The following is a 23928-nucleotide window of genomic DNA, read 5'->3' as shown; positions in this document are numbered from 1 at the left end:
GATAGCTTGGCCACGGTGGTACAGGCATTGGTAACCTCAAGACTGGATTACTGCAACGCGCTCTATGTGGGGCTGCCCTTGAAGCTGCTCTGGAAGCTGGAGCTAGTGCAGAATGCTGCAGCTCGGCTGTTGTCTGGAGCTGCCCCTTTCCAGCATGTAACTCCTCTGCTGAGGGAACTGCACTGGCTGCCTGTTCGCTACCGGGCCAGGTTGAAGGTTCTTGTACTTGTGTACAAAGCCCTAAACAACTTGGGACCAGGATACCTGAGAGAGCGCCTTCTCCCTTACCAACCTGCCCGGTCACTGAGGTCATCCAAGGGCCTGCTCCTGGTGGTTCCACATAGATCCATCCTCTGATTGGAATCCACCAGGGGAAGAGCCTTCAGTGTGGTGGCCCCCCTAATGTGGAATTCCCTGCCTCTGGATGTCAGGCAGGCACCAACCATTCATTCATTCATTTTTTTATTTATTACATTTCTATACCGCCCAATAGCCAGAGCTCTCTGGGCGGTTCACAAAAATTAAAACCATTCAAAGTATAAAACAACAGTATAAAACCATAATATAAAATACAATATAAAATACTCCTTTCGGCGCCTCCTGAAAACATCTTTATTCCAAGAAGCCTTTCTTTAATATGCAGCCTTGGATTTCTGTTTTTGCTTCTTTTACATTTTGTTTTAACTGTTTTATTCTGCTTTTATTTTCATTTTACCTTGTACACCGCGCCGAAATTTTTCAATGGGGAGCAGTATATAAATATTCTAAATAAATAAATAAGAAATAAGAGCGTAAGAAGAGCCATGCCATAGCAGACCTGAGTCCTACCAAGTCCGTCCTGTTTTACACAGTGGCCGACAAGATTATTTATTTATTTATTACATTTCGTTACTGCCCAGTCACCAAAGCTCCCTGGCTGCCCTCTGAAGGAGCAGGTACATCGTTTGGGGGTGGCTCCTGGATCCATCTTTGTCACTGGAGGTCCAGGTGACCACAGTGGAACAGAGCGCTCATGACCAACTACGGTTGGTTCACCAATTACACCCGTTCCTGGATAAGGGATAGCCTAGCCACGGTGATCCATGCATGGGTAACCTCACAATTAGACTACTGCAATGCACTCTATGTGGGGCTGCCCTTGTGGCTGGTTCAGAAGCTGCAACTAGAAGCTGCACTGGGGCTTTAAAAGAACTGTACTGGCTGCCTAATAGCCACTGAGCCACATATAAGGTTATGTTATTGTCATACAAACCTCAAACAGCTTGGGATCAAGATATCTAGCACACTGCCTTCCCTTACATAGAATCATAGAATAGCAGAGTTGGAAGGGGCCTACAAGACCATCGAGTCCAACCCCCTGCTCAATGCAGGAATCCACCCTAAAGCATCCCTGACAGAGGGTTGTCCAGCTGCCTCTTGAAGGCCTCCAGGGTGGGAGAGCCCACAACCTACCTAAGTCATGGGTTCCATTGTCGTACTGCTCTAACAGTCAGGAAGTTTTTCCTGATGTCCAGCCAGAATCTGGCTTCCTGTAACTTGAGCCCGTTATTCCGTGTCCTGCACTCTGGGAGGATCGAGAAGAGATCCTGGCCCTCCTCTGTGTGACAACCTTTTAAGTATTTGAAGAGTGCTATCATGTCTCCCCTCAATCTTCTCTTCTCCAGGCTAAACAGGCCCAGTTCTTTCAGTCTCTCTTCGTAGGGCTTTGTTTCCAGACCCCTAATCATCCTGGTCACCCTACCTCTCTGCAAATCCCCACCCAACTGTGTCTATTTTTTTTTTAAAAAAAGGACAACAACAAATTACACATTTGGGCCTGCAAATGCTTCAAGGGGAACTCAGGGGTGGGAAAGAAGGAAAAAAACACATAACCCACATCAAACCAGCACACACATGATCTGGCATCAATTTCCCTTTAAGCAGCGAACTGCACATTCACATCTCGCAAAAGCATTGTAACGTAGCGCAAGGCGGTGGAGGGGGGGAAGCAGCCCTCGGAGACATAGCAGAGGCTATGTTTACATGAGGCGGAAAAGCGGGGAACTGGACTAAGGCTTTGAGGAGACGACGGAAAGGAATGAACCCTGGAAGGCCTGGCATTTTGCCATTGCAGGGAACTTGTTCTATAAACAACAGAAGGGGTTTTATTTTATTTTAAAAAGGACCACCCGGTGTTTAAAACTTCGGTTTCGTTAGGCAGGTGCTGGGAAGCGGGGCCGGGGGAGAAATACATCTTGAAAGAGAATGAATAGGGTGACCCTATGAAAAGGAGGACAGGGCTCCTGTATCTTTAACCGTTGTATAGAAAAGGGAATTTCAGCAGGTGTCATTTGTAGGCATGCAGCACCTGGTGATATTCCCTCTTCATCACAACAGTTAAAGCTGCAGGAGCCCTTCCCTCTTGACCAGATGCAAAAGAGGACAGGGCTCCTGCACCTTTAACTGTTGTGATGAAGAAGGAATTTCACCAGGTGCCACCTGCATGCAAATGACACTTTCTGAAATTCCCTTTCTGTGCACAACTGTTAAAGATACAGGAGCCCTGTCCTCCTTTTCATAGGGTCACCCTAAGAATGAACAGACCAGCCTTCCCTGACGCGGCACCCTCCAGCAGTGTTGCGACTGCAATTCCCATCATCCCCAGTGATGGGAGTTGTAGTCCAATGTTTGGCAGCTCCTTGATTACATCGTGAAGGGCTTCTCCCCTTTCGGGGGCTTGTTGCTGTGGTGTCCCAAACGAAGCCCCGGGGCAAAGTTCCTCGACGGCTAAAAGTTCGCGCAGCTCCGACGTCCGGACAGGGGAATGGGGCGGGTGACGAACAGCTGGGGTTAAAGAACACGGCTGTCCGGACGAAATGCCGCCGCTGCCGTCCACAGCCCTCTGCAGGATTAAGAGCCGTTAATGTTGCAACGCGTGAAGAAAGAGGAAGAAAGGAGGGGGGGCAGCCTCCCAAGCTTAGCAGCGCCAACCGCAACCACCCCAGTTATTTTTGCACATGCATGTGGGTCTCTCTGCATCCCTGCAAGTGACTCTTACTGAAGCCAGCAAAGCAAGAGGCCAGGTCAAATGCTGAGCCGGGTTTCAGAGCAGAGTCAGCAAAGCCGCAAAGGAAAGGAGCAGTCTATCGATAGCTACTAGTCCTGATGGCTACATAGAATCATAGAATAGCAGAGTTGGAAGGGGCCTACAAGGCCATCGAGTCCAACCCCCTGCTCAATGCAGGAATCCACCCTAAAGCATCCCTGACGGATGGTTGACCAGCTGTCTCTTGAAGGCCTCTAGTGTGGGAGAGCCCACAACCTCCCTAGGGAACTGGTTCCACTGTCGTACTGCTCTAACAGTCAGGAAGTTTTTCCTGATGTCCAGCCGGAATCTGGCTTCCTTTTACTTGAGCCCATTATTCCATGTTCTGCACTCTGGAATCCTGGCCCTCCTCTGAGTGACAACCTTTTAAGTATTTGAAGGGTATTTGAATACTTCCTCTAGTGAGTATTTGAATACTTCCTCTAGTGAGAGGCAGTAAGCCTATGTAAACCAATTGCTGGGGAACATGGGGGGGAGGGTGCTGTTGCACTTGTGGGTCCTGCTTTGTGGGTCCCTGGCTGGCCACTGTGTGAACAGAGTGCTGGACTAGACGGACCCTTTGTCTGACCCAGCCTCAGGGCTCTTCTTATGTTCTTATGAAATGGCAAACTAATACCGTATTTCTTCAATTCTAAGACGCACTTTCCCCCCCATATAAACAGATTTAAAAACGGGGTGCATCTCAGAATCACAGGCGTGTCTTAGGTATTTTTTTTTCTGTTGGTGGTACTGAAATTAGTGTGCGTCTTACTATCGATGGCATCTTACAATTGAAGAAATACGATAAAAGCCATTAGGCTTATATTTTGCAAAGGGTTGTGCAGATTTTTATATTTTCTGCCATCTTTCTTTTGGGGGGGGGCTTTCACACAGCAACCCCCAAACGGAAACTGGTTCTTTCTCTTTCCCCCATCTCTAGGGTGACCATATGGAATGGAGGACAAGGCTCCTGTACCTTTAACAGTTATATTGAAAGGGAAATTTCAGCAGGTGTCATTTGTGTGCATGCAGCACCTGGTGAAACGCCCTCTGCATCACAACAGTTAAAGCTGCAGGAGCCCAGCTGTCTTTTGTATCTGGTGGGAGATTCAGGACTGATAAAAGGAAGGACTTCTTCACACAGGGCAGAGTTAAACTATGGAACTCGCTACCACAAGACGTAGTGATGGCCACCTATTTGGATGGCTTTAAAAGGGGGGTTGGATAAATTCAGGCAGGGGAAGGCTATCCATGGCTACTAGCCCTGATGGCTGTGTGCTACCTCCAGTATCAGGCTGTACGCCTCTCAATACCAGTTGCTGGGGAACATGGGTGGGAGTCTGCTATTGAACCCATGTCTTTTTTTTTGGGGGGGGGGTGTTTCCCAGAGGCAATTGGTTGGCCACTGTGTGAACAGAACGCTGGACTAGATATAGCAGAACTCCTCTGATGTTCTTATGGGGAGGCATTCCTCAGAAGCTCTTCAGGGGTTTTCCAATATCGAATGGAAGACAGTTTGTCTCAGCTCTTAAACTGTCACTTTTACATGGCTATTTCGGGCGTTACTGCTTGTCTCTGTTCCTGGTTGACAGCTCTTGGGCCCCTGTGTGAGCAGAGTGCTGGAGTATACGAGCCCTTGGTCTGATCCAGAAGGGCTCCCCTTATGTTCTTATGTAGGGTGACCCTATGGAAAGGAGGACAGGGCTTCTGTATCTTTAAGAGTTGTACAGGAAAGGGAATTTCAGCAGGTGTCATTCGTAGGCATGCAGCACCCGGTGAAATCCCCCCTTCATCACAATAGTTAAAGCTGCAGGAGCCCTGCCCTGAGTGACCAGATACAAAAGAGGGCAGGGCTCTTGCAGATTTAATTGTTGTGATGGAGCAGGAATTTCACCAGGTGTTGCATGCCTACGAATGACACCTGCTGAAATTCCCTTTCCTACGCAACTGTTAAAGATACAGGAGCCCTGTCCTCCTTTTCATAGTTTCACCCTACTTTTCACTCAAAGCTCTCACCGTCAGTAACTAAGGTTTAGGACAAGCTTTTTAACCTTTTGCAATGGGGGAAAAACTCCACAAAATCCAGGAAATGGCTTCCTGGGGAAAAGAGGTGGGGCCACCTGAGGATCCCTAGGGAGCCGGATTGAGGCTCCAGACAGGCTGGGTTTGTCCTGCAGGCCTGGGTTATTGTTCCCAGGTGCCTCATTTCTGCCCTTTTTGAAGATAAGGCCTATCCGAATGTCATGGGGTACTTTGTCAAAAGCTTTGCTAAAGTGACTCCTAAAAGGAACAGGAGAAAGTCATAGAGTGGAAACGGCAGGGAAGCAGATATCGGCTAAACATTAGGAAAAGCCTTTCAGCCGTGGGGCAGATGGCCTTGGAAGGCAGTAGAGGCTGGTAGCTTCGTTGCCAGTGGGGCGGTGGATTATTTATTTATTTATTAAATTTATATACCGCCCCGTAGCCGAAGTTCTCTGGGCGGTTTGCAAAAGTTAAAAACAGCGAACGTTAAAAAGTATACAAATTTAAAACCATCAAAAAATATAAAAACAACAGTGTAAAACAGTATCCATTTTAAACGACGACAGTTCTGGGTTCCATTAAAAAACAAACAAACTTAGCATATGTTGTTAAATGCTGTTAAACGCCTGGGAGAAGAGAAAGGTCTTGACCTGGTGCCAAAAAGATAACAACGTTGGTGCCAGGCGAGCCTCGTCGGGGAGATCATTCCATAATTGGGGGGCCACCACCGAAAAGGACCTCTCCCTTGTTGCCATCCTCCGAGCTTCCTTCAGAGTAGGCACTCGGAGCAAGACCTTAGCTGTTGAGCGCAGTGTACGGGTAGGTTCACGTCGGGAGAGGCGTTCCGTCAGATATTGTGGTCCCAAGCCGTGTAAGGCTTTATAGGTTAAAACCAGCACCTTGAATTGGGCTCGGAAACGTATTGGCAGCCAATGCAAGCAGGCCAGAATTGGTATTTTATTTATTTATTTATTACATTTCTATACCGCTTAATAGCCAGAGCTCTGAAGGTCATGTTTGAACCTTCTGGTTCCAGTTATCAATTTGGCTGTTGCATTTTGCACAAGCTGCAGCTTCCGAACCGTCTTCAAAGGCTGCCCCACGTAGAGCGCATTGCAGTAATCTAATGTGATCTGGGGTTCAGTCAGAACTCTAAAGGTGGTTTGCACCTTGGATGGCTGATTTTAAGTGGGATGGTTGTTCAGGAGGGAAGGATGAACATGCTGTTCTTACATGCTGCAAACTCCCCCCCCAATCTTTCCTTGCAATTAAGCTTGGGGGGGGGGACTCCTTTCCCCATTGATTTGGGATGATCTGGGGCAGGGTGTGCGAATTGATTGGATAATTTATTGGATTTGAAATTATTCGGATGAGAAATGAATTGGCGGGCTTCACCTCTTGTAAAATATAACTAAATCTGATAATGATTTCCACATTTGAATATATAGACATTCATCAGCATATGCAAATTACATGCAGATGTGCCTCCTCTGGGTCTGGGCCCCGGATCTTTTAAGTGTTTAGCGACACGCCTGTGCGGTAGCCACGGGGGCAAAGACCGGGCGCTCTGGTGTCTGCTGTCTTCCAGCCCGACCGTGGCCAGCTGGCCACACGCACTGCCATATGTCGAGATTTCGCTTTCGGCATGCAACCACAAACATTCGTGTGCCCGAGGTTGAATTACGTGCAGCGCGAAGGAGCAGCTGTCCGTGGGCTAGGATCCAGCATGTGGAAGAGATTCCCCCAAACCTACCAGATGCCAAGCGGCTGAAGAAGAGTTGGCGTTTTATCGGTGGTGGTGTGGTGTAGTGGTTAGAGTGTTGGACTGGGACTGGGGAGTTCTGGGTTCTAGTCCCCACTCGGCCAAGGAGTTCACAGGGTGACCTTGGGCTAGTCACTGACGTTCAGCCTAACCTACCTCACAGGGGTATCGTGAGGATAAAACGGAGAGGAGGAGGAGGACCACGTGAGCCACGTTGCGTCCCTTGGAAGAGGGAAAAGGCAGGATATAAATGTAGTAAATAAATAAATAAATACACCTGCAGTAGGAGAAAAGACAAAAGGCTACAATGGTGTCAGGAGGGATTAAAGATCCGATCCGAAAACCTGGCTCCATCCTCACTCACTTTGCATTGGGGTCATTGTGGCTGAACCACGCTGGCTTGTTTCTCACTTCAGTGGTGGCGACAGTGGAGGCTGGTGGCTCCGATGTCAGTGGGGCAGTGAATCTGCTCTGGGGTTTCAGTCCGAACTACTCAGAACTCCAAAGCAGCCGTCCAAGGTACGGCGGTGGAAATGCATTCTAAACTGGACCAGATGAAACGGCGGCCGTTATCTTCCTTCCCGTCACTAAATTGGCTGTGTGCCCATTGTAGCAGCCAGAATACCAGCGTTGCCCAAGGGATTCTCATAACCACAACCCTGCGAGGTAGGCAAAGTGACAGGCAAAACTAGATGTTTCCTTAGATGTAGAGTCCCAACTACACATTTGCTGATGACACTGAGGAATTCAGGGAGCACTTTGTAGGTGGGGGGGGGGAATGGATGGCAGGAGGAACAGATCCTTAAACCCCACTCCTGGTACCCACAAATTCTTTCCTTCCCCCTCCCCAAGGCTATTTTTCTTGCAGTCTGGCTCTTGTTTGGCTTAGGAGCCTGGCCGGGACAGGGAGTAGGGAGAGTTTAAGGCACTCCCCAAGAGGAGCACTTGCAAGGAAAAATTGGTGGCAGTAGATTATTATTATTATTATTATTATTATTATTATTATTATTATTATTATTTAAATAGCACCATCAATGTACATGGTGCTGTACAGAGTAAAACAGTAAATAGCAAGACCCTGCCGCATAGGCTTACAATCTAATAAAATCATAATAAAACAATAAGAAGGGGAAGAGAATGCACCAAACAGACACAGAGTAGGGTAAAACTAACAGTATAAAATCTGCACAACATCAAGTTTTAAAAGCTTTAGGAAAAAGAAAAGTTTTTAGTTGAGCTTCAAAAGCTGCGATTGAACTTGTAGTTCTCAAATGTTCTGGAAGAGCGTTCCAGGCGTAAGGGGCAGCAGAAGAAAATGGACGAAGCCGAGCAAGGGAAGTAGAGGCCCTTGGGCAGGCGAGAAACATGGCATCAGAGGAGCGAAGAGCACGAGCGGGGCAATAGTGTGAGATGAGAGAGGAGAGATAGGAAGGAGCTAGAGGAATTAAGCACCCCTTCTCTGCCAGTTCCTCCCTATTAGAGCAGTATGACAATGGAACCAGTTACCTAGGGAAGTTGTGGACTCTCCCACACTAGAGGCCTTCAAGAGGCAGCTGGACAGCCATCTGTCAGGGATGCTTTAGGGTGGATTCCTGCATTGAGCAGGGGGTTGGACTCAACTCTACTATTCTATGCTTCTATGCTTCCATGTCCTCTAGTCTGGGATGATTGAAACAACTGGGCATGTTTAGCTTGGAAAAGAGAAGATTGAGGGGAGACATGATAGCACTCTTCAAATACTTAAAAGGTTGTCATACATGCACTCGAACCTCCCAGAGTGCAGGACACGGAATAATGGGCTCAAGTTAAAGGAAGCCAGATTCCAGCTGGACATCAGGAAAAACTTCCTGACTGTTAGAGCAGTACAACAATGGAATCAGTTACCTAGGGAGGTTGTGGGCTCTCCCACACTGGAGGCCTTCAAGAGGCAGCTGGACAACCATCTGTCAGGGATGCTGTAGGGTGGATTCCTGCATTGAGCCTGGGGTTGGACTCGATGGCCTTATAGGCCCCTTTCGAACTCTACTATTCTATGATTCTATGATTGACACCGCTGTCTAGTAAACACACTCCTCCAATATTAGCATGACCTGGAGAAAAATTAATCTGAGATCCTCATAATATCTGGTTTGGCTCACTGAGAGAATGAATTGACCCAGTGGCTTTACGGCAATGTGGACATTTGAAGAACCCATCTTTCCTTCCTCTAAGACCACTATACCACACTGCCTAATCCAGGCATAAGCACCACAGTGCCCTCCAGATGTTTTAGACTACAACCCATAACATCAAAAGAACATCAAAAGATTCCTGCTGGATCAGACTAAGGGCCCATCTAGTCCAACATTCTGTTTACAAAGCCCACAAGAAACCCAGAAGCAAGACAGGCGTGCAACAGTACCTTCCCACCCATGTTCCCCAGCAATTGGTGTACATAGGGTTACTGCCTCTGCTACTGGAGGTAGTACATAGTTATCAGGATTAGTAGCCATGGATAGTCTTCTCCTCCAGGAATTTCTCTCCCTTTTAAAGCTATCCAAATTGGTGTCCATCACTATGCCTTGTGGTAGTGAGTTCCATAGTTTAACTCTGTGGTGCGTGAACAAGTCCTTCCTTTTATCTGCCCTGAATCTCCCACCGATCAGGTTCCTGGGACGACCCCATTGGGTTCTAGTGTTACGACAGAGGGAGAAAAATGTCTCCCTGTCCACCTTCTCCACACCATGCATAATTCTATACACCTCTCCCATGCCTCCCACGGCTACACTGGCTGGCTCTCATAAGAGTTGTGGTCGAAAACATCTGGAAAACACCACGTTGCTTACCCTTGGCCTATGAAAATGCCAACAGAAACAGTAAACCTCTAAGGTAACAAAGCGTCTTTTGTCTCCTTGGGGCTGGTTTCAGCCAATTGACGGGAAGGGAAGTAACCGGACCTTGGCACAAATCACACGTTAAACCTATTTTGGCTGACGTTAGCGGTGATTTTAAATGCGTGCCTGTCTGTGTCCCAGTCTGCCAGTATCCAGCCAGGTGCTGTGCAGTGTAGTTACAAAGCTAAACTACCTAGATAGATAACTACTAAGGCGTTAGCTAGACCTAAGGTTTGTCCCTGTTCATGAAAATGACACACAGGATATCCCGGGAGCAGGCAGGGACGACCCTGGGACGATCCCGGGATAAACCTTAGGTCTAGCTAAGGCAGGGGTTCTTAACCTGGGGTCCATGGACCCCCAAGGGGTCCATGGATGGGGTTCATGGATGGGGTCTGTGAAAGTTAAAGAAATTTATTCATACTTTGTGTATGTCATACACTGTATGAGGCAATCAATTTTCAATAAAATAAAGTATATTCATTGCATGCAAAGTTCTGTTTATGTGCATTTTTCTAGGGAGGGGGTCCATAGCTTTCACCAGATTTTCAAAGGGGTCCGTGACTCAAAAAAGGTTAAGAACCATTGAGCTAAGGCCTTACGCCGTAGCTAGACCTAAGGTTTATCCCAGGATCATCCCGGGTTCGTCCCTGCCTGAGCGCTGGATGCCCTGTGTGGCACTTAGATGAACAGGTTTGACCCCTGGACAATCCTGGGATAAACCTTAGGTCTAGCTACGGCCTTAGTCACTGTCACAATCAAACTCACTAGCAAGTGAGACATGATAGCACTCTTCAAATCCTTAAAAGGTTGTCACACAGAGGACGGCCACGATCTCTTCTCGATCCTCCCAGAGTGCAGGACACGGAATAACGGGCTCAAATTAAAGGAAGCCAGATTCCAGCTGGACATCAGGAAAAACTTCCTGACTGTTAGAGCAGTGCGACAATGGAATCAGTTACCTAGGGAGGTTGTGGGCTCTCCCACCCTAGAGGCCTTCAAGAGGCAGCTGGACAGCCATCTGTCAGGGATGCTTTAGGGTGGATTCCTGCATTGAGCAGGGGGTTGGACTTGATGGCCTTGTAGGCCCCTTCCAACTCTGCTATTCTATGATTCTATGATTCACTTTATCTAGGGGGAATGAGCATGTTCGAGGTTGGGATATTCAGTAGGCCTAAAAACCAACCAACCAACCAACCAACCAACCAACCACAAGACCTTTTTATTCTCCCAGCATTTTAACACTCTATAAATAAATTTTAACTTGGTGTTTTAAATTTGCAATTTTGCATTGCTGCTGTTTTTATCTGGTTGAGCTTTTATATTGTATTTTATATTATGGTTGTATACTGTTGTTTTATACTTTGAATGGTTTTAATTTTTGTGAACCGCCCAGAAAGCTCCGGCTATTGGGCGGTATAAAAATTTAATAAATAAATAAATGAATAAATAAATCAGTCCTTTAAAAAGAAAAAGAAAAGTTGCCTAAAGTTTCGATTCCTTCCCCTGCTTTTTCTCTTCTCTGAAATACTAGGCGCTCCAGGATTATTTTGCTTTAGCAAAAACTTGGCACGGAAAGCCCTGGAAGAAGGAAGAGGCCAAAGCGTAACACGCTTCCCCTCTCCCGCCCTCCTTGGCTGGGAGCTCGCGCCGAGAAACGGCGAAGCGTAAAAGGAAGACTTGTCTGAGAAGTGTGCACAAGCCACTCCTGTGCTCCCCACTCTTCCTCCGCCTTTCCAGCCGACTTAACAAGCAGGCAGGAGAGAGAGAGAGAGAGAGAGAACTGTGGAGGATGAAAGTCAAAAGACCCAGCTAAGGGAGAGAGGGAAAAGTCTCAAATCTTGCCGAAAACCCCCTGCATTCAAGAACAGATGCAAAGGAAACCTCTTACTTCATCTGCTTGCTCCTACGGTTAAAATTTTAGCTGTTGCAACAGCAGCCTGGAGTAGGTTTCCTGCATCGGTTGCAACAGTTCCCAACGGCCATCTGTGTGTCTAAAGGGCTCACCTACACAATGTATAAACATTAAGGGTTCTTCAAGGGCCTGAGTCACAGATCAAACCTCACGTCAGACTTGAATTCCTCTGCTGGACTGAAGCAAACCCCTGTCTCTGAAGACCCCCCCCCCACCGCGCCCCCGTTCACAATAGGGGGTGGGTAACAGCACTGCCCTACCTCACAGGGGTGTTGCAAGGGTCCCTGAGCTGAAGCCCTGTGAATTGCTGGACACGTTCTAAAGCAAGAGAGGGGAAGCTGCAGACCTTGTTGGACTCCAGCTCCTATCAGCCCCAGCCAGCAGGGCCGATAGTCAGAGATGATGGGAGTTGGAGTTTAGAACACCTGGAGGGTCATCAGTTTCCGACCTATGCATGGAGAAAGAATGGATAGGGAGGAAAATGTCTTCTGTAAGGGTCATCCCATAAAGCTGAATGGTGGGAGATTCAGGAATGATAAACGGAAGGACTTCTTCACACAGCGCAGAGTTAAACTATGGAACTCGCTACCTCAAGACGTAGTGAGGGCGACCAATTTGGATGGCTTTAAAAGGGGGTTGGATCAATTCAGGCAGGAGAAGGCTATCCACGGCTACTAGTCTTGATGGCTATATGCTTCCTCCCGTATCAGAGGCTGTATGCCCCTCAATACCAGTTGCTGGGGAACATGGGTGGGAGTTTGCTATTGCACCCTGGGAAACACCCATGGGGGTGTTTCCCAGAGGCAGCTGGTTGGCCACTGTGTGAACAGAACGCTGGACTAGATATAGCAGAACTCCTCTGATGTTCTTACGGGGAGGCATTCCTCAGAAGCTCTTCAGGGGTTTTCCAATATTGAATGGAAGACAGTTTGTCTCAGCTCTTAAACTGTCCCTTTTACATGGCTATTTCGGGCGTTACTGCTTGTCTGTTCCTGGTTCTTGGGCCCCTGTGTGAGCAGAGTGCTGGACTAGGCGAGCCCTTGGTCTGATCCAGCAGGGCTCCCTTAATGCGCTTTAGTGCTGCCATTTTAGTGTTCCGTACAGTTTTACAAACAGAGGGAGAAAACGTGGAGGCAGTGACAGACTTTGTATTTCTGGGCGCAAAGATTACTGCAGACGCCGACTGCAGCCGGGAAATCAGAAGACGTTTACTTCTTGGGAGGAGAGCAATGACAAATCTTGATAAAATAGTTAAGAGCAGAGACACCACACTGACAACAAAGGTCCGCATCGTTAAAGCAACGGTATTCCCCGTAGTAACCTATGGCTGCGAGAGCTGGACCATAAGGAAGGCTGAGCGAAGGAAGATAGATGCTTTTGAACTGTGGTGTTGGAGGAAAATGCTGAGAGTGCCTTGGACTGCAAGAAGATCAAACCAGTCCATACTCCAGGAAATAAAGCCAGACTGCTCACTTGAGGGAATGGTATTAAAGGCAAAACTGAAGTACTTTGGCCACATCATGTGAAGACAGGATACCCTGGAGAAGAGGCTGATGCTAGGGAAAGTGGAAGGCAAAAGGAAGAAGGGCCGACCAAGGGCAAGATGGATGGATGATATTCTGGAGGTGACAGACTTGACCTTGGGGGAGCTAGGGCTGGCGACGGCCGACAGAAAGCTCTGGCATGGGCTGGTCCATGAAGTCACGAAGAGTCGGAAGCGACTGAACGAATAAACAAAAACAGTTTTACATTTGATTTTAAATTTGATGGTATTTTTCTTTCTTTTTTTGTAAGCCACCTTGGTTGCTTTTACAGCAAAGTGTGATAAAAGTACCAAACAACTCAGTGGTGTCCCCCCCCCCACCCCGCAATTATGGAATGATCTTCTCGACAAGGCCCGCCTGGCGCCAATATTGATATGTTTTCAGCACCAGGTTAAGACCTTCCACTTCTCTCAGGCATACAGCAACATATGATGAGGTTTTAACCAGGTCCTGGATTTTTCTTGTTGTTGATTGTTTAAATTGTTTTAGGTTTCTTTATTTAATTTATTTATTATTGCATTTATATCCCACCTTTTTTCCTCCAAGGAACCCAAGGTGGCGTGCATAATCCTCCTCCTCTCCTCTTTATCCTCACAACAACAACCCTGTGAGGTAGGTTAGGCTGAGAGTCTGTGACTGACCCAAAGTCACCCAGTGGGTTTTCATGGCCAGGTGGGGACTAGAACTCGGATCCCGAGTCTCAGTCTGACACTTTAGCTACTACGCCACACTGGCTATGTATGTGTGAGTGTGTGTGTATGTGCTATACATTTATATGTTTGTATAGTAGGGTGACCCTATGAAAAGGAGGACAGGGCTCCTGTATTTTTAACAGTTGCATAGAAAACGGAAGTTCAGCAGAGGTCATTTTTTTATATGGAGAACCTGGTGAAATTTCCTCTTCATCACAACAGTTAAAGTGCAGGAGCTATACTTGAGTGACCAGACTTAAAAGTGGGCAGGGCACCTGCAGCTTTAACTGTTGTGATGGAGAGGGAATTTAACTAGGTGCTTCATGCATACAAATGACACCTGCTGAAATTTCCTTTTCAATACAACTGGTAAAAATAAGGAGCCCTGTCCTCCTTTTCATATGGTCACCCTACTCCAGGTTAGACAGTCAAGCAATATGACCTGGATAAACTTTCCTAAAAGTTCTACATTTAGGAAATAGAAACCAAATGCACAGTTACAAGATGGGGGATACTTGGCTCAGCAATACTACAAACAAGAAGGATCTTGGAATTGTTGTAGATCACAAGCTGAATATGAGCCAACAGTGCGATATGGCTGCAAGAAAGGCAAATGCTATTTTGGGTTGCATTACTAGAAGTATAGCTTCCAAATCACGTGAGGTACTGGTTCCTCTCTATTCGGCCCTGGTTAGGCCTCATCTAGAGTATTGCGTCCATTTCTGGGCTCCACAATTCAAGAAGGACGCAGACAAGCTGCAGCGTGTTCAGAGAAGGGCAACCAGGATGATCAGGGGTCTGGAAACAAAGCCATATGAAGAGAGACTGAAAGAACTGGGCATGTTTAGCCTGGAGAAAAGAAGATTGAGGAGAGACAGGATAGAACTCTTCAAATACTTAAAAGGTTGTCACACAGAAGAGGGCCAGGATCTCGTCTCGATCCTCCCAGAGTGCAGGACACGGAATAACGGGCTCAAGTTAAACGAAGCCAGATTCCGGCTGGACATCAGGAAAAACTTCCTGACTGTTAGAGCAGTACGACAATGGAATCAGTTACCTAGGGAGGTTGTGGGCTCTCCCACACTAGAGGCCTTCAAGAGGCAGCTGGACAACCATCTGTCAGGGTTGCTTTAGGGTGGATTCCTGCATTGAGCAGGGGGTTGGACTCAATGGCCTTGTAGGCCCCTTCCAACTCTGCTATTCTATGATTCTATGATTCTATAAGGCAGTGTCCTACATTCTTAAGGCAATACAAGACCAAAGGCTATTGAGACAGTTCTGTAACGACATAAGAACATAAGAAGAGCCATCCTGGATCAGAGCGAGGGTCCATCCCTTCCAGCATTCGGTTCACAAAGTGGCCAACGAGCTGCCTACAGCAAGCCCACAAGCAGGATAGGAGCACAACAAAATCCTCCTACCCATGTTCCCCAGCAACTGGTGTGCATAGTATATGCAAACTCTTCAACAGCAGGATAAGATTTCAGCAACTGTGGTAAAACAAACCAACAAACTCTGATGTACCGTGGTTCAAAGAGTCGACTCATTTCCCACTGTCTGGGTTTTCCTTTTGACTAAGCCATGAGTAATGAGCATTTCATGATTTTTCTGGCTGGTTAAAAAGTGGTTTGGTTTTTTTTATTACTTCTCGGGCGGAGGCACACATGACATCTCTCCCTGCTTAAATCTAAGCCTTTGGCCTTTTATCTCCTTCTCCTTCTCCAACTGCACTCTTCTGAGGGCACGCACGTAGGGTTTCACTCTTGCACTCTCTTGACAGGGGAGACGAATTTACTACCACAAGATGTAAGGAAATTTGTCACCCCCGTCAAGTAAATGTGTAATTACACATAGAATTATACGTAGGATTGGGTAATTTACTTAAACTATTCAACTTACATTGAATTGTGTAAGTAAATTACACAATTCTATGTAAGCTTACTCCAAAGTGCAGACATTATAATTTAGAGAGGTTTCAGGCCAGTGATCCAATCTGATTCAGTTACTTAGGGTGACCCTATGGAAAAGAGGACAGGGCTCCTGTATCTTTAACAGTTGCATAGAAAAGGGAATTTCCGCAGGTGTCATTTGTATATATGGAGAACCTGGTGAAATTCCCTCTTCTTCAGAATGGTTAAAGCTGCAGGAGCTATACGAGAGTGACCAGATTTAAAAGAGGGCAGGGCACCTGCAGCTTTAATTGCTGTGATGAAGAGGAAATTTCACCAGGGGCTGAATGCATACAAATGACACCTGCTGAAATTCCCTCTTCATCACAACAGTTCGAGCTGCAGGAGACCTACCGTCTTTTGTACCTGATCCCTCTAGTATTGCTCCTGCAGCTTTAACTGTTGTGATGAAGAGGGAATTTCACCAGGTGCTGCATGCCTACAAATGACACCTGCTGAAATTGGGAGACCAATACTGCCAAAAGTGTCCCTTCCAAGAAATTCCTGACATGTGTGGGTGATAACTTTCTCCTACAGAAAGTGGAGGAAGGAACTAGAGGATCGGCAATCCTTGACTTGATATTGACCAATAGGGATGACTTAGTGGATAAAGTGGCAGTTACGGGAACTCTGGGGGAAAGTGACCACGTCATACTTGAATTCTTGATTATGAAGGAGACAAAAGTCGAGCGTAGCCATACACGTACTCTGGATTTTAGGAAAGCTGATTTTAATAAATTCAGAACTATGATAAGTAAGGTCCCATGGCAAATGAGCCTAATGAGAAAAGGAGTGCAGGATGGATGGGAGTATTTAAAAAAGGAAATTTTAAAGGCACAGTTACAAACAATTCCAACAAGGAGAAAAGATAGAAGACAACAGAGGAAACCAATGTGGCTCCACAAAAAGCTTAGAGATGACCTGAAAACAAAAAAGGATACATATAGGAAGTGGAAGGAAGGCCAGGCTACAAAAGAAGAGTACAGACAGGTGGCGCAGAAGTGCCAAAATGGCGTCAGGAAGGCTAAAGCTCAGAATGAGCTGAGATTAGCGAGGGATGCTAAAAGCAATAAAAAGGCTTTCTTCAGATACATGAGTAGTAAAAGACGGAGGAAAAAAATGGTGGTTCAACTGCTTAATGAGGATGGCAAATTGATAACAGATGACAAAGAAAAGGCTGAAGTGCTCAATTCCTACTTTGGCTCAGTCTTCTCCCAAAAGCGGGTCTATGACCCCCCTGGAAAAAGTGAAGCAGAAGTTGAGGGGGCAGGATTGCAGTTTGAGATTGATAAACAAATTGTCAAAGAACACCTAATTTCCTTGAATGAGTTCAAATCTCCAGGGCCTGATGAACTGCATCCTAGAGTAATGAAGGAGCTAGCGGAAGAACTCTCAGAACCTTTGTCTATTATCTTTGCAAAATCATGGAAGACGGGTGAGGTGCCGGACGACTGGAGGAGGGCTAACGTTGTCCCTATCTTCAAAAAGGGCAAAAAGGAGGAACCTTGGAACTACAGACCAGTGAGTCTGACATCCATCCCTGGGAAAATTCTGGAGCAGATTATAAAGAAGTCAATCTGTAAACACCTTGAAATCAATGCAGTGATTACTAGAAGCCAACATGGATTTGTCAAGAACAAGTCCTGTCAGACAAATTTGATCTCATTTTTTGATAAGGTAACTTCCCTTGTGGACCGTGGGAATGCTGTGGATGTCATATATCTTGACTTCAGCAAAGCTTTTGACAAAGTGCCCCATGATATTCTGATTAACAAACTAGCTAAAAGTGGGCTAGATGGAACAACTATTAGGTGGATTCACAGTTGGCTACAGAATCGGACTCAAAGAGTACTTATCAATGGAACCTTCTCAAACTGGGGAGAGGCAACGAGTGGGGTGCCGCAGGGCTCAGTCCTGGGCCCAGTGCTCTTCAACATTTTTCTTAATGATCTGGACGAGGAGGTGCAGGGAACGCTGATCAAATTTGCAGATGACACAAAATTGGGTGGGATAGCGAATACCCTGGAAGACAGAAACAAACTTCAAAGTGATCTTGATAGGCTGGAGTGCTGGGCTGAAAACAACCCTGGTTAGGCCTCATCTAGAGTATTGCGCCCAGTTCTGGGCTCCACAATTCAAGAAGGACGCAGACAAGCTGGAGCATGTTCAGAGGATGGCGATCAGGAGGATCAGGGGTCTGGAAACAAAGCCCTATGAAGAGAGACTGAAAGAACTGGGCATGTTTAGCCTGGAGAAGAGAAGATTGAGGGGAGACATGATAGCACTCTTCAAATACTTAAAAGGTTGTCACAGAGGAGGGCCAGGATCTCTTCTTGATCCTCCCAGGGTGCAGGACACGGAATCATGGAAGCCAGATTCCAGCTGGACATCAGGAAAAACTTCCTGACCGTTAGAGCAGAACGACAATGGAATCAGTTGCCTGGTAAGGTTGTGGTCTCTCCCACGCTAGAGGCCTTCAAGAGGCAGCTGGACAACCATCTGCCAGGGATGCTTTAGGGTGGATTCCTGCCTTGAGCAGGGGGTTGGACTCAATGGCCTTGGAGGCCCCTTCCAACTCTGCTATTCTATGATTCTATGATTCTGTGGGCTTGTGGGCCAGTTTTCCACTTGCACAAATGTGCTTCTCCGCATTAGTTAATGTGCACTCGGGTAAAGTGAATTAGCGCAAGCAGAATGACATTCTGGTAAAAAAAAATCTATCCATTTCCATCAGTGAGTGGATGATGGAACAAAAGAGGGAGCTGTGAAACACAGACGGAATGCATTTAACCAAATCCATACATCCCCTGCTTTCTGAATTTGTGCAAACACCCAAATGCTGCATCCCAGCCTATCTGAAACCTCCCTTTTCCTCCCTGCAACTTCAATCCAGACAGGGCAATTGACATGTCTGGGCTCATCTCGGAAAAGTCGCCTTTTCACCTCTCTTGCAAGCTTTGTCTTTGGGGCAGGGAGTTTCCCAGCTCTTCTCTGGATTCCCTTTCATCCGATCAACTGCTGATCTGGAAGTCTTTGAGAGGAAGATCCCAGAGGCAGGCTTCTCCTCTTACACACTTTTTCCCAGATATCTTTAGGGAGGAGAGGATTAGAAAGAGGAGGAGGAGGAGTATGGGCGAGAAGAGATGAAAACTGAAAAGGGGTGATGTCTAGAATCAAAGGCTGGGCACTGGAGGCGGGCATTGGAACGCCAGCTGCTGATCATATTACTTGCATCCGTGGCAATTGGTTAACACACACTTAGAAGAAGAGTCACAATCCATAAAGAGGAGGGGGGGGGAAGGAAGTCAGTGGTTAAAGAAAGAGAGAGAGGGGGGAAAGAGAGAGAAATCCATGCAAACCATTTGCTTGGGAAAATTAGAGCGTTTGCACACACACAACATCCTGGCGAACCTGGATTTATCAAGGCAATTACAGTCAACAAAGAGCCTGCAACCAACCCTGCCTTCCTAATTGAAGGTGGGCCAGTTCACACATGCATGATAGAACCACTCGATTTCTCCAACAGCAGAAGGAGGCAAGAGAAAGACCGTTGCTCAGCAGTACAGCTCGCCCTCTTTGTGTGCCTGAAGGTCCCTGGTGTCCCCAGGGAGGGCTGGGAATATAAGATTCCTGTCTGAAACCCTGGAGAGGGGCTGTAGACCAGGGGTGCAAAACGTGCGGCCTGGGGTCTGCATGCACTCCCACAAGGGTGGTGTGATCCCTCCCCCAGAGAGGCTGAAACAGGGGGTTGGACTCGATGGCCTTATAGGCCCCTTCCAATTCTACTATTCTATGAGTCTATGAAACATACCACTTTTTCCCCAGCAAAGGAAGAGAAATGGGTCTCAGGATGGCTGGGTTGTGTGTGCATGTGCATGGGTGTGTAATATTTATGTATTTATTTATTAGATTTTTATGCCACCCAACTGCCTAATACTCTTGGGGCGGTTTACAGTCATAAAACCACACAACAACATAACCATTGATAAATAAACAAATACAAGAAGGCTTTAGGGTGGATTCCTGCACTGAGCGGGGGGGGGGGGGGGGTTGGACTTGATGGCCTTATAGGCCATTTCCAGCTCTAATGTTCTACAATGCTATGAAGGTAACAATACAAGTATCAAAATAATATAATATTAAGCATTATAATTTTTTTTTTAAAATTAAAACCATTGAGGAGCCAGGGAAAAAATTAATAAAGCAGCAGATTAAAGGTTAAATGCCTGCTTCAAAAAGGAAGGTTTTGACCTGGCATCTACATGTCTATAAAGAAGGGCATTCTGCAGATTGGGGGGCCACCACAGAGAAGGCTTCTTCTGTGGTAAGAAGGGTGGGGGCAGCACCCAGAGAAGAACCTCCGAAAATGACCTTAGCAGTCGGGCAGGAACAAGCCAGCATCACACATGAGCCGAAAAGGTTGTTCATCCTGGAACAGACGATGGCCAGAGGTCGTTTCCTAACGCTGAAGTGGCAAGGTGGACTCTACCACTGCAGGTAGAGGGCACCATTTTAAGCCCCGGAAATAATAATAATAATAATAATAATAATAATAATCATCCAGCACCTCAGGAGAAAAGGTTGTAGCCTAGCCTGCTCCTTGTGGTGCTAGATTGTTACTTGCAGTGAATCTTTCATGGAGGGGAACACTAAAAAATGTAGACTCCCACCTGCAATCTATTTCCCATCTCGGAATTTTACCATTTTATTCCACCCCCTGTGTATACAGGACCTTCACCCCTGACAGCTATTTGTGGAAACTGACCCCCACCCACCCCCTCCGGACAAACTTCTGAAGCAATAAAACAGTTCTGCATTGGCCGATTCACACATGCAAGTTATTCGTGTCAACCAGGCCAGTACCAGCCCAATTTGTGGGTCTGCAAATCCACACGTTTGTCCCCACGTGTTATTCACATTTTCTAACTGTACACTTTTAAGTGGCATAGGGTTAGTGTTAGGGAACGTGGGAATCAGGCTTAAGGAGTTGAAGAGAGGGACCCATGTTTGCTGTGTATGGGATGCCGCCTAAAAACACGCCCCTCTAAAACCTGTGCTCTTTAATTCCCTGCTCAGCTGGCCAAAAGGCCCTGAATTTGAATGTAATCTTCTTTCCTTCCTTTTAAATCCAGAACTTCTGCAAAGCCCTAGAAAATAAAGGTCTTTTATTTCGGGGTGGACACCCACCCACACCCACACCCCTCCCCTTCTGTCTCTCTCTGGAACAGACCCGCTGCACGCAGTCTCGCTCCGTTTTGATCTGCTAACTCGATTGCAGTTTCTCTGGAAACCGACACTTTAAGTTTCAAAGCACACACGCTCGGATCAGACATCACCCCCCCCCCCAACTCTCGGTTGCAGAAACGGAGGATGAAAATCACACACACACACACCCAAGAAAGTCACCCACCACGTGTCCCTCCCCCATCTGATCAGGGCCACCCGGAGGAATCTGGGGGCGTGTAAGAACATTGGAATTTTCGACAGTGGGGAGGGGATGTCACACCCAAATATTACAATCATTTTGAATATATCAAATTTGGGGGGAAAAGTGCTGGGGGGGGACGTTACAAGGAAAAGTGCCCCCTGTCCTGTCCCCCACCCCCCCTCTGGGCCTGCCTGCCTCTGATGAAGTTCACACCATATAGATCAGGGATCTATATGGATGCTGAGCATGAAATCAAGAGTCAAAGGGAAGAAAAAGAAAACGCAGGTCGTCCGAACGTCTGAAGGAGCACTCCGGGAATCACTGCGGAGTCTTGGGGAAAGCGCAGCCTAACCGGGGACAAGCCCGGACTTTGAGAAGTTCGCTCCTTCTCTCTCTCTTGCAAAAAAGCAGCGGAGGCTGGTGGCTCCGACGTCAAGGGGGGCCCGCGAATCCGCTCCGGCTTCCAGTCCAGGACCCCCGGCGGGAGCTCTCCGAGGTGCTGAAACCCATTTGGGGGAGCGAGGGGGCTCCGCACCTCGGAGAGCTCCCGCAGAGTTCTGACCGGTCCAGACTGAACCCCAGAGCGGATTCACAGCCCCACTGACCTCGGAGCCACCAGCCTTCCCTGTTCTCAAGAGGTCCCCCACCCCGGGTGGGGTGGGTGGGTGGGGGCTGTCATCCAAGATCACCGAATGTCCCCACCTGGCCACCACGGATCTTTTTTTAAAAAAAAAATATTTCCCCCCCCCCTCTTTTTATTTTAAAGAGGGAGCAACAGCAGAGAAAGGAATCGGAAAGTTTGCAAAGAAAGAGAGAGAGAGAGAGAGAGAGAGCCGCCGGGGCCACTCACCTTTTCCAGGGGGGAAGGGTCCCCCTCCTTCCCTCCCCCTCGATCAGCGCTTGGGCGAGGCGGCAGCCAGCGGGACTCGCTGCAACGGCGGCGATCCGGTGAGCTTCGGGCTTGCCCTGAAATCCCACGGCGGCGCCCCCCCTCCCCCGCGGCTGGCGGCGCCCCCACCCCCCTTGCAATGGCCCCAGTAGCGGCAGAGAGACACCCTGCGCACCTCCGGATCACCGCACCGCCTTCCACTTCTGCTCCCTGCAATCGCCCACCCCCAGCTTTAATGCACGAGCCCCCCCCCCCTCTCCTCCTCTTCCTCTGGCGAGCGCGCTGTGTGCGAGCATGTACCGGCTGCCTCCCCAAAGGCACCAGCTGAATAGCAGCCCGCACGTTTCTTTCTTTTCTGTTCTCCTCTCTCTCTCCCTCTCTCTCTTTCTTTCTCTCTTTTCCCCTCCCCAAGCCGCGGGGAGCGTCTCAAAAGTGCACAGCTGCGCCCGGCGCGTCCAGCCCGCTTCCCCACTTCTCCGCTAAGGGAGGCTTCCGGGTGGCGCCGCCGCCCAGCCAAGGAGAGGCAGGCAGGCAGGCAGCTCCTCCTCCTCCCTCCTCCTCTACTTTTTTTCTACTCACCCACCCGACGAGGGAGGAGCTGGGTTTGTGGCGCTGGGGGAGCGGATCGGGGTTGTGGGGAGGAAGAATTGTTCAGCAGATGGAGGCGGAAAAGGGGGAAACATCTGCTGGAATACGTCAGAAAGAGCCCTGCTGGATCAGACCAAAGGTCCATCTCCTCCAGCATTCTGCTCACACCGGGCCGGCCAGCCGTTGGCCAGGAACCCGCACAAGCAGGACGTGGAGCAACAGCACCCTCCCTCTGATTTTGGAGGGGGAGGTTGGGGGGGGGGCAGGAGTGGAGAGTCATAGAATCATAGCATAGTAGAGTTGGAAGGGGCCTATAAGGCCATCCAGTCCAACCCCCTGCTCAGGTTTCGTAGGGTAACCCTATGAAAAGGAGGACAGGGCTTTTGTATCTTTTTAACAGTTGTATTGAAAAGGGAATTTCAGCGGGTGTCATTTCATAGAATCATAGAATAGCAGAGTTGGAAGGGGCCTACAAGGCCAACGAGTCCAACCCCCTGCTCAATGCAGGAATCCACCCTAAAGCATCCCTGACAGATGGTTGTCCAGCTGCTTCTTGAAGGCCTCTAGTGTGGGAGAGCCCACAACCTCCCTAGGTAACTGGTTCCATTGTCATACTGCTCTAACAGGAAGTTTTTCCTGATGTCCAGCCTGAATCTGGCTTCCTGCCACTTGAGCCTGTTATTCTATGTCCTGCACTCTGGGATGATCGAGAAGAGATCCTGGCCCTCCTCTGTGTGACAACAGTCTAGGCTGTTTTCCAAGGAACTCCAATATCTGAGGCAGTAAGCCTGTGTGCACCAGTTGCTGGGGAACATGGGCGGGAGGGTGCAGTTGCACCTGTGTCCAGCTTGTGGTTTCCTGGTTCATAGAATCATAGAATAGTAGAGTTGGAAGGGGCCTAAAAGGCCATCAAGTCCAACCCCCTGCTCAATGTAGCTGGAATCCACCCTACAGCATACTTGACAGATGGTTGTCCAGCTGCCTCTTGAAGGCCTCTAGGGTGGGAGAGCCCACAACCTCCCTACGTAACTAGTTCCATTGACGTACTGCTCTAACAGTTAGGAAGTTGGCCACAGCGGGTTGGCCACTGTGTGAACAGAGTGCTGGACTGGGTGGACCCTTGGCCTGATCCAGCAGGGCTCTTCTTATGTTCTTAAGTGACAGTTCGCAGAAAGGCAGAAAAGGTATGGCCAACGATCTTG

The 23928-nt window shown here is 48.0% G+C and overlaps 1 protein-coding gene across 1 annotated transcript in view; it reads right to left on the bottom strand.

Annotated features, from left to right (window-relative positions):
- TSKU (tsukushi, small leucine rich proteoglycan) overlaps positions 1-22228 on the bottom strand; it is a 30482-nt gene extending 8254 nt beyond the window's left edge. The window contains exon 1 of the mRNA XM_063127886.1: positions 22100-22228. The gene's annotated coding sequence lies outside the window, so the exon portion shown is untranslated. The remainder of the gene's footprint in view (positions 1-22099) is intronic.
- Between the last annotated feature and the right edge of the window lie 1700 nt (positions 22229-23928).

The sequence above is a fragment of the Elgaria multicarinata genome, chromosome 5 (assembly GCF_023053635.1).
Source record: "Elgaria multicarinata webbii isolate HBS135686 ecotype San Diego chromosome 5, rElgMul1.1.pri, whole genome shotgun sequence".
Lineage (NCBI taxonomy): Eukaryota > Metazoa > Chordata > Lepidosauria > Squamata > Anguidae > Elgaria > Elgaria multicarinata.
The sequence above is the reverse complement of the archived record's forward strand: the minus strand, read 5'-3'. Positions and strand labels throughout refer to the sequence as shown.